Source organism: Rhyacophila brunnea, unplaced genomic scaffold (assembly GCF_057557595.1).
Source record: "Rhyacophila brunnea isolate RB1 unplaced genomic scaffold, BYU_Rbru_1.0 scaffold_4, whole genome shotgun sequence".
In the NCBI taxonomy this organism is placed as follows: domain Eukaryota; kingdom Metazoa; phylum Arthropoda; class Insecta; order Trichoptera; family Rhyacophilidae; genus Rhyacophila; species Rhyacophila brunnea.
In genome coordinates, this window is record NW_028233068.1 from 15323412 (window position 1) to 15337846 (window position 14435).

Genomic DNA, 14435 nt, shown 5'->3' on the forward strand with positions numbered 1-14435 from the left:
ATACGTGGATGACAAACTTTTCTTATATATCACATGTCATGTTGGCATTAATTAATTCGATCAAGGATATTTAGATTAGTAAATGCTGATAATATACAAATTTAGAGATTAGATTATTAAAATAACAACTAGAACATTTAATAAATAGTCGTATGAGACACATATAGGTACTGATCGTGAAATTAACTGGCACGATCTATATCTCTAAGAAGAACAATATGCGGTGGATATATTATAGCATTGAAGTTAATCCCTCCAAACCAAAACCCGCCACGCACCACACCCGGTCTTAATCTGGCGTATCACGTGGCCCTACATTGGCGATGTGAAGCATCTAGTTAAGTTTTAGGCCGGGAATGCCCTAGGAGGAGATACCCAGGACTAAGGTTGCTACGCTCAGAGTGAGCTCTGACTGAGTTTAAAGTTACTTTCTAATGCAAAGTGCCGGGGAGAGAAGAGCACAGGGAAATTATGAAATTAAAAATGATTCTAGTGTATATAAAACAAAATAATGAAGCTAATCATACGGACAGCAAAAATTATGTGAAGAGATCTTCATGCCCGCAGTAATACGCCGCAATTTTTTTAAATGCAAGATAATTGGCCTTAGTAGCAACCAAGTCGGACGGCCAGATGGGCCCAACAGCTGGTTGGACCGACCTGAGCATCTCCTCCCGTTCGGAGCACATTCTAAGACATTCCCAGAGGATGTGGTTGGCATCCTGAGTCTCCCCTCCGTATTGACATGTCGGTCGGCTTACAAGTCCAAGCTCAAAGAGCTTGCCAGCGAATATATATATTATAGCAGTAGCGAAGGGTGGAGTCAGACTGTTAAGATCCGACATAAATAGTGCACACTAAACTTTGTCAGTCAGACGTATTACAGCCTACCGCCAGTCCTCGCCACTGATATACGGATCCATGAGTAAGGGTGATTTGTGAAGAAACATATTGTGTAATAGATTTTAAACTCTTCATCTCATAAAACTCCAACTAGACAGGCTATAATATCCAGTGCACATCAGACATTTGTAACAAAATGATCCTTGTTTGTGACCCAAGAAAGAAGGCGACATTTAAGGTTACGCCATCTCTACCCGCCATATATATGCAGCTGGTGTAGATTTTATTTAAAAAAAAAATACATTGAATATATAACAAATTAAATGTTAATTCAAGACGTTCACGACATATAAAATAAAATAAAAAGAACAGTTAGGAATCAAGTAGTAATATAAAATATAAACCAAAGAATAATATTAGTGAACAAAAATAAACAATGATATAAAATTTTATAAACAAAAATAATACTGGAAAAAACTTTTAAACGATCAAATAGAATCACAAAATCACTAAAAGACAACAAAATTAAACGACTTGACAAGACATATAAAATCATCATTAATTATTCGTCAATACCTGTAGACCGCGAGTTTGTCCGTGTGTAATACAGAAATAAAATGAATATGTATAAAATGAAGAAATAGGATACTGATTCGATTAGATTCTAAATTATTAATTCATGCACTCCACCTTATCAATCTGCCGCCGCAACCTAACCACGTTACTTGTGATGAATTGTTGTAAATTCGTTATTTTTGAGAAGTTTTCTCTTATAAAGAACCTTTTCAGATACCAAGATAAAGCTCTAATAAACTAATTTCAACAATGTTGCTTATAAGCGATGAGTTTTGTCGATATTAGTCCCGAAATTTTGAATTATAATAAACAAAACAAAAAAAAAACAGACATAAAATAATAATAAAAAAACCTATATTTTCTGCATAGGTACATGATACTGCTGAATACTGATTAAAGAACAAATATTTTGAAATCACAGATAGACATTTAAATTGTATTATAAGTATAAATTTTAGAGGGACAAAACATCGAGAGCGTCGACAGCTTCAAATACCTGGGGGTATAGGTTCATCACGGGAGATGGCATTTTGCAGAGAGAGCTTGCTATCCAAATGGGAGTCTCTGGGACTCACGATTGTACCAAATGCCACATATTTAACGCTTGCATTCTGACGGTACTGCTTTATGGTAGAGAATCATAGTACCTTAGTAAGGCTTAGAGCAACCATTGAGCTTCGAAAACAGATGTTTGCGACGGATACTGGGTATGACTTTAGGAGTAACAAGGAGAGAAGGGGACACACCAACTAGCCTCTCATCATGCTGAGAGGGAAGAGGCGACATTGGACCTAGCTGTGGATGGCAGAAGAGAACTGCTGCCTGTTATTCAAGCCAACCAGATTTCGGCGTCCTGGAAGGCCGCTAAATACTATATAGGTATAGAGTGTATACAGCGTAACTACGGGATGCTGGTTTAATCTGGAATGATGCAAGAACACTGGCGAGCGACAGGGATTCTTTGAGGCGCCTCGTGGTATCCATATGCTCCAACTAAGGAGCGAATATAGCCGAAGAAGAAGATAAGTTTTAAGTTAATTTTAAAAAGGTGAGCTAAAAACTTTTTACAGATTTACCACTATAATTTCTTATTTAAGTATATCTACTAATCTATACTAAAAAAATGATTAAGCTTGTATTTTTATCGTTCAAAAAAACGAAGATCTTTTAATTTAATTTTTAAAAATGATGCGTTTTTTATGATTGGGAGCGGTTTATTGTGACTTTGTGCAAGGGCAGCTGAGTGTCTTACGGCGGGCCTGTCTACAAGCAAGAGTACTTAGGTATACCAAACGTCTGACAAGAACAATAATTAGACTATTATTGTAATAATCAACATAAATTCAATAATTGAACATATATTAAATATTGTTTACTTACCCCCCAGTTAAGCTGTTCGGCCACATCGAGGACAAAACCTGAAACAAAATAAATAAAATATATATTTTATATTATATAGTAGTATTTGAAAGCAGTCACATTGCTCCAATAATGCTTAGTTATATTAAGTGAATAATTTGTCGAAGAGATTTAAAAATAATTGCACGTTTATTTTGGCAGAGAAAAAAATTCTCTCCGTGTCGATCTCTTGCAATCAGTAAGTAATTAGATAGCCATTCATAATAATTAAAAATAAATCAATACGGTGACAAAACAAAATTAGTTTTACAAATAAATAGGTAGGTACTAAAAATTTGCCAAAGAACGTGCTGCTAAAAACACCCTTATTGCAATGTACGCAGAATTAATTAATTAATTTCTAAGTGTCAAATCTCACATTTGGTAAATTTATAGGCATGTGTTTTGGATCTGTCTAGATTAGGGGCTCACAAAGTGTGTTCCGCGGGCCAATTATGTCCCTCTAGATTTATGTTAAATCTGTATTAATTTTTATTCTTCATATCGAATATTAAAAATTACCTCTGGCAAGAATGAGGACTTTCACTTGAGGTATATCCAAATATGTATAGTTAAACATGCACATTAAACGGCTTCTTTATTTGGAAGTATATGTGAAAAAACATTTTCTATAATTAGCATTAATAAATAAAACTTAAGAACAAAATTAACAGACATCCATATCGCACTGTTTTGCGTATTCACCCCACAAAATTTGAGCCTAGATTGCAGGATTTAGCTTCAAACAAAAAATTGTACTTAAAAATATAAGTTTACACAATTAAATATTTTTTTATTTTTTTGCCTTAAGGGCGGACATGCTCAGCGTAGGTCAAAATGGAGCTTTTATTTCATTTTCAAAGCATGATCCTGGACATTCCTTAAACGTTGTAGATAATCTATTTATATAATTTTGAAGCCTTATTATCCTTTATATTTATTTTAAACATTTGATGACTGTTTAAAGTATTTTGATTACATAAAATAGTATTCTTTTAAACTTCTCGCTCTAATGTTATAGAATATAGTCATATTTCAGTACATGCATGTGCAGTGGTGTTAGGATTTTTTTCATTTATTAATTTTTAAAAGCATTTATAAAACCATTAGTATAATTTATGTCGACATTATTATAGTGAAATATTTACGATAAAAAATTATATTGATAATCTCTGTGATCCCAAATTTGACAAGAATTAGGCATTTTATTATTCAAAAAATGGGCAAGATTAACACATTTGAAGATAATTTTTGACGAAAAAGTTTGTGAACCCCTGGTCTAGATCATAGACCAAATGTATTGAGTAAGTGCTTAATAAGTATATATTTCTAATTTAAAAAAAAAATATCTATTAGGAAACTTCTTCAGATGGGATTGTAAATGAAATGGAAAAAAATAATAACAATGACAATAATAATTATATGTGGCATGATTTAGGCCATTTAGGGCTTAGACGTATAGGTACCTGTGAATACGTTACTAAAATAGGACAATAATGATGTAACATTAATGCGTCATTAATACTAACATGACGTATGCGTCCTTATTGCAATGTAGAAAGAGTTCATTTTCAACCACATTCATCTCTTTACGAAATAAAAGATATTTATTACTTATATTAATCAGATGCGTTTGTTTATTAGTATATCAATGGTTTAGGTATATCAAAATTTTAATATAGGGTCATTGATCTACAATAAGTATTCCACATCACGTCGGTGGGTAGTTGGAGTGTACATTTCAATCAGCTGTTTTCTATTCAAAACCACCCCAAAGTATCACATATCAATAATTATTAATGGTAATCATTCCACGTTCGTACGTAACATATTGATCTACCCTCATCGATTTTCGATGCCGTACATTTCGGTGACGGAGTATTAAATTTCTGTTCTCTCCTTGTAAGGATTCAGATTTGGTTGGACGTGAGGTCGACTCGATTTAATCCCCACGCGACAGGTCGCCGGGTGAAAATAACTTGGTTTTCTTATGTGCGAAAAATATTCACATTCATTTATGAGAATAGTTACTTATTGTAATGCACGGAGCTTTACATTGTAAAAAATCATATTATTTTGCATATACCTACTAAGGCAGGGATGGCAAACTTATGACATGCATGATATCTACTGATATTCGAACCATTTTAGAATGGCACGCGGGCAATGTTCGAATTTGGTAAGTAAAATGTTGAGAATTTTTTTTTAAATTAAAATGAAATATGGAACTTTGTTGACTTACCACTGCAAAATAAACCTCATACTTGTTGAATTAAAATATTTTATTAATAATGTTTTATCTAATTTAGAAAAATGCGAAAAAAATCATTGTCAATCCGTATAAAATATTCTCAATAGTGGACAAATCAGAGAAAATATTAATTACTGAAATATTTTTACATTTAGATCAATCACCTTGCAGTTTCCAATTTTAATACATTGTATTATAATATAATTATTATCTCCAATTATGCACCATTGTTCAATAATTAGGTTCTAGGATTGGGGGGTAAAATGGAGTTTTTTTTCCTGTTTCCAAATTTCAAAATAGTTTCACCCGAAAATATAATTTTGTCATTCTTAATTTATTTGGCGAGCTGTCAACATAAATAACTCATAAAGTCGAACAATTAACAAAAGAAACTCTGTTTCAACACCATTATAATGGAGTTCTATAATATAAAAGCCTGTTAATTTAATAATAATTAATTTACATCGTAAACTATTTTTCAAAATATTGATGAGTAGAAGTAGCATTATTGGATAATAAATTAATATAATTCATTACCTGATACATTAATTTCTTTTATTGTGTTAACCGTCAATTATTCGTGGTTGAAATGCATTGTAGGTATTAATAATTTTAATTTAATAAAACGCAAATTTTACTTTGTATACTTTTATTAATTATATTATCTCGACCGGTTTCGTCCACCTCAGAGGGACATATTCAACCAAACAACAAGCATTTATCAAAACAAATTCAAAAGGTGATAATCTACCAATAAATTGAATTATCCATCCAATAATATTTTGTCATTAACAATTAAATTAAAATGAATGAAATTGGATATTAATATTTTATAATACTTACCTCATCAAGGACACTAAACCAAATATTATAAATTTTATATATTTCTAACTATATTATAAAATATTTGGTTATATAATGTACATTGAGAGTTGTATAAAAAAAATGTTACTTTCGTATGAATGTGGAGATGATAACGACATGTTCACTACCAAAATGTACGGGAAAATTATTGGTCTTGATCGTATAGTCATATAGTGAAAAGATATTAGGTATATAATGTAAGAGATTCCAAGAATATTGGATGTGCTAAAGTTTGTCAAAATTTGTATATACTAATTGGTGTTTTTTATTAGTTAGTCAACAGTAAAATTAGTTCTAAATTAGTACGTGTTAATGGTCATGTAAAAAAAAACGCTACTTAGTGCTACATTAATTATTATTGAGTATCCATTCATGTCAGTGATTTAGAAACGATATAAACCTGGTGATTATTTGTATATCTAAAGAAAATTTAATTTATAAATTATTATCTACTAAAATCATATTTCTTCAAGCATTTCTGATTAATTTGGAACAAAAATTTTGTTAGTGGACTATATTATGAAAACCATAATAATCAGCTAAATTAGATATGTCACAAGATTACAGTCTAAATAGATCGAATATAAAATAATATAATATCATTTTCAGTGTTTTCTATACGCTACACTGCTGGACACGACGCAATATAACTATCAGCCGCATCATTCTGACAAAATACGAGTACATTAAAAGAAATAATAAAACACCTTCTCAGAGGGGTGCAAACACCCGGGCGGGAGGATTAAGGGGGGCGGTAAATGACAGGAAAAAACGTTTTAATGATATTAAAATTTATGTTATTCATTTGAATAAAATTATCTTTATGATAAAAAAAGTCGTCTGCGGTACAATTTTCTTATAAATATTAATTCATAATTTATGCTACTTTGCTCGATCGATGTATAATATACCAATCTATCGATTTAAACCGTTTTAAATTTATATTATAATTCATATATAATGTTTTATTATTTAAATGTAATACATAAACCATATTATCAAAATTTGTGTTATGTACATAATTTATTGATAATAAAATAATCGTTTTACCTTTTCTTTGACTTCTGTCATATTTCCATTATTTCTTTATTTTTATTTGAGGGGAGGCAATTTCGGTCTGGCACCCGGGCGGCAGTTACCTTTGGCGCGTCGCTGCATATTCCCAAAAATTCTCCGAAATTTATGTCACTTTATTATCAAGAATACACAACTTGATGTAAATAATTTTACGTACCAACGGTGACCCACCCTAAACCACAATAATCGATACATCAACATCAAATTTCCAAGAAAAGCCCTCTTCGTGGCGTTGATATTTTTAGTTTTCCTATACGGTATTTTAACTTAGATGGATACTAGAGAATTCGATAGTTCCAGAAGATTGAAAAGCGACAGGAATTCTTGAAAATGCCAAGTCATGGTACTAATAACCAGTGACGTTCCGTGGGGATAGGCAGATTGAGCGTCACTTGGGGGCGGCAGTTACTCGAAGGGCGGCAAATCGAGAAGAATCATTTGCTATAGGTATATTATAGAAGTAGAAACCTAAATTGAGTACTTAATAACGAAAATATCTTTTCTTTAAAAACATCAGCTCACTGGTTGGAAAAAAATGTATCAATTAACATAAAAGGTTTAACAGGACTGTAATTTGTTGTCGGGTTTGCAATGTCTAGTTTACTTCCGTTGCCCTTTGACGTCCGTGGTGATCAGAAACGACATGAGCATGGATGATAAAACATATTGTATAACAAAATGGGGCAGCATTTTGTCTAGGGACGTCATTGCTAATAACAGACAAGAACTAAGAAAGAAGAAGAATTTCACTATAGAATAAGTACTTATAAGTTTTTATGTACATAAATACACCTGCATAATATTTTGGAAGATCTTAGGTAGGTACTGCCGGATTTTTCAAACAAAATCAAACAAAAATACAAAAAGTTGGTGGACTTACTTCAGGAGTCCTCGCGTCTCCAATTTGGTTGAGCACGGCGCGTCGCCAGCCTGCGCCGTCCTCCTGTCAAATATATGCGGCCATTTTGTGGCCCCACAAGGTCGCCCCCGATGACAAGATGGCCGACACACCAAAATCCTACCGCCTCCTGTTCAAGTGTTGCTTCCACCGTTGTAAACGTCTATATTACTTTATCGTGTACCGCCATTGATTAAAAATTGTTTAAATTGATTCATATTCAGTCTTGAACTTTTTACAATGTATTATCGTTGTTTTTCTTTTTATAGGTACCTAATGGTTGACACACTGATTCGCACTTCACAAGAGTATTTATTTTCGTGGTTGTTTGTTTTAATGTTTCGGTACTTTTCAATTTTGTCAAAGAGATAATAAACAGTTGTATTACTATAATAAATAATAAGCCACGTACAGATATATACTAAATACAAACTATTGATATAGCTGCATAGGAATTTAGTTATTTAATTGTCGAAAATCTGAAAAATCAAAGTATTGGGGTGAATATTTTTTTTTTTAATTTACATTTTCTATTTTTGAAGTTATACTTCTTTAGGCGCGTTTGGAAAATCGGATTAGAGTGTATTTTTGGCTTGTGACATGGAACAGATAATTTTTTCACACAAAAATAAACGCACTCGATTTGATTCGAACCACCGATTGTTCGGTTATCACCCGAACGCACTACCATTACGCCACAGTATGATACTCCACGTGACGATTATATAGTACAATATTATAGTTTAGAATTTTTCCGTTGCCTAGGCAGCGAATTTATTATTGTCGGCCATGTATTATTGCAATTCCTTACGTAAACAAACTATTAAACGTCATAGTAGCAGTTGTTACTTTAAAAATAAGAATAACGATAAATAATTACATAATTTAGTAATATAAGTTAAAGTGTATAGAAATAAACCAACGGTGTTCCAATAAGCGGTCCTTATCTTGAGTGTGTAATTTAACAAGATAATTAAGAGCTAGTCGAAGAATCTAGGTTATCACAAGTTTTGTTTTTGTTTTGTTACGCCAAAGAAGTATAACTTCTAACGCGCGTACATAATAAGTACACACACCGATTTTTTTTAATTCTAAGGGTTAAGAGGCACTCGCTTTAGAGTCAAGCCTAGGTATACCATTACCTACAACTCCTTTGAAATTTTGAAAAAGATTTTGAAATATAGCTGATTGAAATGGGAAACGAATTTAAAACCCCAACAACATTGGTCAATGTCCACTTTCTGTAATATTAACATTATTTGGTATTACGAATTTATTGCGTTTTGAGTATGTATACTCGTTTTTAAAAAATGCAGGAGTATTATTGAAAATTAATAAAAGTTTAGTCCATTTTGAGACTTATTTTATAGACATTAGCTGTTGACCAAAAACTTTACTGTGGTCTTTGTTTATTTAAGGATTTTTTTCTTTTCGGGGCTATTACAATATATTTGTGTAGTTATAGCATATTCCTAACCCGAAAATTATGTACTATATATATATGTATAGATTACGACCTATATTATAATCATTATTCATATTATCAATATACAATTGTGCCGAGTCATTTTTACACAAACAATAAAAGCATCGTAGGTAAAAATTCTTCAACAAAAAAACTAGTTTGAATATAAACAGTATAATATGAAAGGTTAAAATATTTTTTTTCTATTATTCTTGATGAAACGCTTTGAGTACCTAAGTATTGATAAAAACAATAGACAAAAACAAACAAATTAAAAATTAAACGGAATTTTAAGACATCTAAGTATAGCGACCAGTTAAAAAAAACTTTGAACTAAGTGTGAGGGTACATGGAGAATAGACAAAAATTAAATAATAAAATATAAAACGAAAATAATAAATGCAGTATCACGCCGCAAATTTTCTAAATGCAACAAAATGTATCATTGTGGCGACTAGATTGGACGGTCCAAAGGGCTAAACAGCTGTTTGGACCAACTTTATCATCTATTTCCTTTCTCTATACATTTCAGGACTTTCCCAGAGGATGTGGTTTGAATTCGGTATTTATTTCTCCGCCACATGGCCATATTGGACGGCATCCAGTTAATAATCGGGTGATGCAATGGTCCGCAGTCAAAGCGGTTATTTACATTCGCAATTTAATATTAAAAAATAAACATAAGTATATGTATCTGCCTTTGGTGGAGGCATCTCATTTTTTCTGCCGGGTCTTTAATGTCGCATTCAAAAGGATTTAGACAGTATAATATCATATAAAATGACTTAATTTGAACAGTATAATCTCGCATTAACTTATATTTTGTAATAAATTACATTAAAGATGCGCGGCTTAGTAATTATATGAAAACTGTTACCCGATTAGATAGACATTTTATTAGCATAGTCGTAGTGAAAAAGGCAATACGTTTGCTGTCAGGGTTGTCAAGGTAACGTCAGTTGATTTTGACCTAATCATCAGGTAAATCTTCATATTATGTTATGCAAGAAAAACTGTTGAGGGCAATGCCTTCTGTTTACGACTACCTCACGTAGATTCAAAATTCATTATTATGTATTTTATGTGTTTTAATTTGACGAATTCATAATATATATCTGAAATAATGGATTCTTAAAACGACCTAAGCTGGTAATTTAGTGAACGAATTGTGCACTGTCAAATAAACCCTACTAAAAAGAGAAGAGGTTGTATTAGATTATAGTATAAAATTGAAACAAAAAAAAACTCTTGTCTTCGGAAAGTTGTATTATTAAAAAAGTCTCTTGAATGTTTCCTCCCTTGAGATTTTCCGCCTATAAGCAACGCATAATCTGTTTCTCCCAAGGGACATCACTGAATATCTTGATTTCAAATTACAAAAAAGGTTGCCAATATTAACGGGATTTGAAATACCTAATACCGCAGATGCGTAAAGCGATATAAAGACATTTCTGCATGGATAGAAATTGCACTGGTATCTAAATTGGTAAAGCTTACCACCCGGATTCCAATGAATATGAGTTCGGTACAAAAAAGCTAGGCTTTTTCTTGTTACATTCTCAAATCTTATGAATTATTCGTCTATTCTCCTATTCGGCTATTGGAAAAAAACTTTACCAAACATATTCCGTTTCTCTTAATTTTTTTCTGTTTGAGGCGATTTACTATGTTTTTCGTTATCATGAAGAAATTGTGTATCTTTCAAGCATAGTTTAAAATAAGTTATACTATGAAAAATAAAATGACGAAAAATTATTTAATAAAAAAAATATTGGAATTATGTTTGGAAGATACATAAGTACTTTCAACAACATCTCAAAGACAAATTGACAAACGAGAGCGATCCCCACAACCATAAAATGCAGCATCGATTTTTTTCTGCAAATGACGCAATTTCGTCAGAAAAATTAAAAGTGGGCATCCAAACAGTTCAAACCAGCCACACAGTTATTAAATTATACTAACATCTAAAAAAATATGCATAGGTATTTATCACAAATTGAGTATAGAATATTACTCAAAAAATATAAATTCATGAAAGCAATTTGCTAAATACTATATTGATTGACATACTGCTAGATATTATATGTGTGTAGTGTGATTTGTAAAAAAGGGGTCTACGTACGCGAATAAATTAAATTAATTGCAATAAAACCAATTTATACAAAGTATTTTATCACAAATTGAGTATAGAATATTACTCAAAAAATATAAATTCATGAAAGCAATTTGCTAAATACTATATTGATTGACATACTGCTAGATATTATATGTGTGTAGTGTGATTTGTAAAAAAGGGGTCTACGTACGCGAATAAATTAAATTAATTGCAATAAAACCAATTTATACAAAGTATTTTATCACAAATTGAGTATAGAATATTAATTCATTAAAGTTATTTGCCAACTACATTGGTTGACATACTGCTATATGTGTATTATTGTGATTTGTAGAAAACGGGTCTACGTACGCGAATAGATTAAATTAACTGCAATAAACCCAATTCATACAAAATAAAAAATAATAACTCGTTTGAATACATTGATTTATTTGTTAAATTTGATAGTTATATTTCTATTGTAGAGGACCTCAAAGTCAGTCGATGCGTCGGACCTCAACTTCATTAATCACGCCATGGCGAATACTTTATACCTACACACGAATTTTAGGACACATTGATTAGGTACTACGTATGTACTTTTATTCTTTTCCTTAGTAATAATCGCTTACTATTTCAGTATTCAGTATTAGTTAAATTATTGTCTATAACTGGTTCCGTGAACACTGCTAGATTCCACGATTCATCAATTAAATTTAATTAATTGATATGTTGAAGAAATCTGGTCTATAACACTGTCAAATTAAAAGACTGCTTAAATATTGTAAAATAAGTACCCACTGGAAAATAATAAATAATGCTAATTTATTGGCTAATAACTAATACAAAATCGAAAGGATAATAATCTTTTATAATTATGAATATCTGATGACAGGTTATGATTAAATCAATATTCTTTGACGCGTGCAGAGTTTAAATCGTTTTGAGGATAATAATTTAATAAATTCATTATTTAATTATACGAAATAATAATTACCAACCAATATCGACTATTTTAATACATAAATTCACCAAAAAAGTCAAGAAAAAGTTTGCTAAATAAAACTTTCTTATATGGAGACGTAGTCTAAATATTATAATATGAAAGTAATGAGAAAATGGGTTGTAAATTTTATAAAATACAATAAAATGTTAAATTGGGTGCAAATCGTTTCGTTTTGCAGGGTCACGGTGGATTGCAACCATAATTATTTTAAATACTATTAAGATGAACAATCACAATATTCATTAGAAAATTATTGCGTTTTCTTTTGTCTCACTGAAGTTCTGATAAATAAATCTCAGAACATGAACGTATGTATTCGTTACAAATGAATAATAATTTGAAAATGTGTAGATGAAATCACAAAAAATGTCGCAAACAAACAACAGTATGTTAAGCCAGTGGTGAAGGGTAGATGTAGGCTTTGGATATCCAGCATAAAATGTGCACGCTAAACTTTGTCAGTCATACTTATTTGTTTTCATTGAACTAAGATTAAAAATTGCAGATGGTGTTGGTTAGTTTTTTAAATTCAATTAAACTCTGCCTAAACCATACTATGATAGATATGCATATAATACCTACCAGTGGCAAAGGGTGGAGGTAGACTGTTAAGATCCGACGTAAATAGTGCACACTAAGCTTTGTCAGTAAAACGTTTTACTACTATAATGTGTAGATGTGTTAGTTTTTAAAATTCAATTAAACCCTGCCTAATCCAAGCATATTATAATAGTCCAAAAATATTCATTTATCTATAAAATATCTAAAATTATGCCATTAAACCATACATAATTTTAAATATTTTATACATAGAAAAATATTTTGTATCGATTATAGTTTGGTATATACCTATAGGGCAGGCAGTGTTAAATGAATTTTAAAAATATAACCAATACTATCTGAAATATGCATTATAAATTCAACAAAAACAAATACATTTGACTGATGTAGTTTAGTGTGATCACTCATAGCATACCTAAGCTATTATGGTCTGGTTTAGGCTTTAATTGAATTTTAAAAACTAACTAGCACCATCTGCAAATTGTATTCTTAGTTCAATGAAAAGAAATGCGAATAACTGACAAAGTTTAGTGTGCACTATTTATGTTGAATCTTAACAGCCTACTTCCACCCATTAAAATGACTACATGGCTAGCAATGTAATCATACTAAAATAATAGCCTTCAACTGTTTTCATAGTATAAAAAAGTTCTTAATTGATAATTTTTGAAAACACTGTGGAACGTTCTAGAAAATATACAATTTGAAATTTGAAATGGCAATATGGTTTGTAAGCGTGAAATACTTTGCTGTATAAATTTCTTGCATTGATAATGATTTAATGATCCATGATATATGCATGTATATTAGCTACTTATTTGAAATAAAATTCCACTAAATGAATAAGAATTTAATTGGATTTTTACAAACACATTTTACACTATTTAAATCCATAATACATTCTTCAGAAATAAATTTAATAATCTTACCACTGTATTATTATTTTGTTGACAAACTTTATTTTTTATTATTCACTGCTTTATTAAAAAAAACGAGTTTAATTAAAAATACGGACAGCAAGAAACAGGTCGTTTTTAAAAACGAATGACTTTTTTTTTCGACATTTTACATAGTAAAAAAAAAATCGTAGACCCTTTATGTTCAAATTATTTGTAATTAATTGATTTTTAGTTCAACAAATTCACCGTTTTAAACGATTAAATAACAATTAATAAAAAATAATTCATAAATATAACATTCTACCTAAACAAAGACATAAAACATGTGACGTCAAATAATCAAACAGATAACGTAGAATCGTATCACACATAAGCCGATGAATCAATCAGACATTGTAGAATTAACAAAAAAAAACTTTATTTCAAAATCATTAATCAAAGGTCACAAAATATCTAGAACATAAAAAAATGATTTAAAACCAGGTATTATGTAAATATT